This window comes from Chinchilla lanigera, unplaced genomic scaffold (genome assembly GCF_000276665.1).
Source record: "Chinchilla lanigera isolate Chin_1 unplaced genomic scaffold, ChiLan1.0 scaffold00005, whole genome shotgun sequence".
NCBI classification, from domain to species: domain Eukaryota; kingdom Metazoa; phylum Chordata; class Mammalia; order Rodentia; family Chinchillidae; genus Chinchilla; species Chinchilla lanigera.
In genome coordinates, this window is record NW_004955406.1 from 39128081 (window position 1) to 39132265 (window position 4185).

Sequence of the window (4185 nt, forward strand, 5' to 3'; positions counted from 1 at the left end):
GTTACATTGAAATTGTGGAATATTTTGGGAAGAACTGATATCTTTATGATTTTTGTATTCTAAACCATAAATAGAGGGGCTTCTCCACTTATTTAACTTATTAGGAGAAAATATAAGAGTAATAGCATCATTCAGTAGCCAAACTTGCTGAATTCAAGTTCCAGCCCTGCCACTGAAATTTTTGATCTTGGAAAATTTTTTACTTTCTTCCTCTGCAAATGGGATGATGATAACAATGCCTTTATCTTAGGATGTTATGAGGATGTATTGAGTTACTTATTGTTAAAACATTAGATCCATTTGGTATTTACTTGGTTCTGCACAAGTATTTCTTATATTAAATAATTCTCCTTTAAGGGTTCTCAATAAATCTTTAAAATACATCTCTATGCAAATCATGTACATCTTTTAAAAGATTTATTCCAGATATCTTATATTTTGATGCTATTTTTCTGTGACCATGGTTTTGAAAGTTACATTTTTCTGTTTTTTACTGGAAAAGATTTGACTTTTGTTCATGGAAATGAAATTGACTTAGTGAAATTGATTTTTGTATATTGACTTTGTGTCCAGTGACTTTGTCAAATGCTTCCAGTTATTCTGCTCATTTATCTGTGAATTATTTAACTTTTGACACATAGATTTTTTTTGTGGTGCTAGGGATTCAACCCAGGTCTTTGCACATGATAGGCAAATGTTCTATCACTGAGCTATAGCCCCAGCCCCATATAGATCATCTTAACTATCCATGAAAAATAACCATTTTGATTCCTCTTTATTAGTTGATAACTTTCCTCCCTCCCTCCACTTTTTTTCCTCTCCTCTTTCTGTGACTTATTTAGAATTTTCAACCAGGGATATAGCTCAGTGGCATAAGTGCCTGCCTGGCAAGTGCAAGGTCCTGAGTTCAATTCAATTTAAAAAAAAAAAACAAAAAAACAAAAAAACAACCTTTCAGGTATTAGATTATTCAGGTTTTTTCTTCTTGAATTTGTTTCAATAAGTTAAATTTTTCAAGGATTTTTTCCACTTCATCTAAGTTTTCAAATTTGGGGCACAAAAGGTTGTTTTTGGATATTATCTTATTATCTTTAAAAAATCCTTTTAGCCTATATACTTTTGCCTTCCACCTTGATTGTTTTTGAGTCATATCTTTCTTTTTTTACTTCATCATTCTTGCCAAAGTTTTATTTGTTTTATTAGATTTTGATCCTCTCTATTGTATTCTATTTTATTATTTTTGTATTTTTATTACTTTGTTCTTTCTACTTTGAGTTTGATTTTTCTTGAATTTCTTAAATTGACTGTGTGACATATTAAATTTTAGTCTTTTACTTTTTTAACTTGAGCATTTAAACTTATTTTTCCCTAAAGTGTGACTTTAATTATATTTCACAAATTTGGCATATAAAGTTTTTGGCTTTAAGCTTTTTAAAAATATTTTAAGCTGGGCATAGTGGCATACACCTATAACCCCAGGACTTAGAAGGTTGAGGCAGGAGGATCAGCACAAGTTCAAGGCCAGCTGGGGCTACATAGTGAGACCCTGTCTCAAAAAACAAAAACAAAAAAAATTAAATTTTCATTGTAATTTATTCTTTAATTCATGAGTTACTTAATGTTTTTAAAAAATGAAAAGTGTTTTCATTAGGTATAATAAATCTAGGGTGAGAATTTTTGTTGTTGTCATTTTTAACCAGATCAAAGACATTATTTCACTGTACCCTGGCTTTTACAACTTACGGAAAAAGCTGTCAGTCCAATTGTAACTTAAAGTTTATATAGACTTGTGCTACATAATGACATTTAGGTCAACAACTGGCCACAGGTATGATAATAGTCCCATAAGATTATTGGGACCTGAACACTTCCTGTCACCCAGTGAAGTCATAGCTGCTGTAACACTGTAGCACACATTATTCATGCGTTTGTGGGATGCTGGTGTAGACAAACCTGCTGTGCTGCCAGTTTTACAAAACTTAGCATCTACAATTATGTGTAATACATAATCCTAATGATAATAAATGGCTGCATTCCTGGCTTATGCATTTATAATATACTAGCCTACTTATCAGTATTTTAGAGTTTACTCCTTCCACTTACAAAAAAATTTACTGCACAACAGTGTGCCGTGTTGTGCCAGCAATAGCCACACCCATCTTGTGTTTACCTGGTCTTTTGATTGCATCAAGGACTACTTCAAGTGATTGACCCGTACCACCCAGTTTGTGTAAGGACACACTTGAGGTTCACACCATGAAGAAAATGCCTAAAATGCATATCTCAGATCGTATCCCTGTCTGCATGATGCATGACTATGTTTTTTTTCTGTATTTAATACGTTTCCTTTTAAATTTTGAAAAGTTTAGACATTCTGAACATTGCTCTGTGCATGTTCTAGGTGTGGATTACTACTTGTTTCCACTGCTTGCCCCAGTTTACTTGTTAGCAGTTATTTATTTTGCAGTTCTGAGAAATTTTCTGCCATTTATTCTTCAAATACTGACCCTGTGTCTTTTCTTTCTCCTGTCTTCAAGAATTCCAATTTAATCTTTCTTTCATGCTTTCTATCTCTTGTCTCTCTGACCTGCATTCTGAGTAATATCTTTAGATATGTTTTTCCATTCATAATTCTTACTTTGATTCTGTCTAAGCCGCTGTTAAACCTGTCCAATTTATTTTTAAAACACTTTTAGATTGGAAAAAATATAACACAATTCAGAAAAGTGAAAAAATATGAATGTGAAGCTTTACTATGAATTATAAAACAAATACTGCAGTAACTGCTCTAGAAATGGAATATCACCAACAGTTCCAAAGCCCATGTCGTGTCTTTTCCTGGTCCCTTTCTGCTTCTCTCACTAGGGAAAACCACTACCCTTATGGTTATGCAATCATTTCTTTATCTAAATAGTTTTATTACCAATGTCTGATTTTGTTTGCTTACTTAAATACTGTGTACCACACTTCTCAGATAAAGAAATACAAATGGAAAATAAATACATGAGAAAATGTTCAACATCATTAGTCATTCAGGAAATGCAAATTAAAACAACATCGAGATTTCATCTCACCCCAGTAAGAATGGTTATCATTAAGAAATCAGCCAATGACAAATGCTGGCGAGGCTGTGGAGAAATAGGAGCTCTTCTGCACTGCTGATGGGAATGCAGACTGGTGAAATCACTGTGGAAATCAGTTTGGAGATTCCTCAGCTAACTAGGTCTAGAGGTCCCATTCAACCCAGCTATTCCCCTTCTGGGTATTTTCCCAAAAGATCTGAAAGCATCATATTGCAGCGATATATGTGCACCTATGTTTATAGCAGTGCAATTTGTAATTGCCAAAATGTGGAAGCAACCCAAATGTACATCCACTGAGGAATGGATAAAAAAAATTGTGGTACTTTTATATAATGGAATATTACTCAGCTATAAAGAAAGATAAACTCGAGGCTTTTATAGGTAAATGGTCACAACTAGAGACCATACTCATAAGTGAAATAAACCAGACCTCCATGTGTGAGCAACATTTTGTCTCACTAGCGTAAGAATCTGAAAGAGTGAATAAAAATTAGGAGGCATGACAGACATTGTGAAACAAAAGGAAAATGCTCAAAAGTAAAGAGCAACTGGGGTGAGGGAAAAGAGAAAAGAAAGAAGGGGAAATTATGTATGTATGTATATACAGGATAGCTAACATATTTGTACTACTGACTTCTATCGCTTTACTGGAAGGAACAGTTAATGATTAATTATTTGATCAATCTTGCATGTCTCTGTTTGTTTTCCTGAGAAACCACTTTGAAGATATCAGTACGTAATAAAACAACTATTGTTAATTTCCTACCACTTTGTCTGTAACTCTGTATTGCGTATATTGTTCTTATGCTGTTTTGTAAATGGATGTCTGTTTGTTAATATGTTTTCCTTCTTTTATTCTTAAAATAAATTTTAAAAAATACTGTATACATACTTGGGTCTGGTTCTCTTATTCAACAGTGCGTTTAAAGGTTAACCTACAGTTGCACTAGTGGTTCATCTCCATTCACTGCTGTGAAGTATTTTATTGTATGAATATGCCATCCTTTTACGTGCTATTTTGCTGGATATTTGAGTTATTTCTTTCCCTTTCTCAAGGGACAGTGTTTTCAACAATGCTGCTCAGAACATCACTGTATATTTG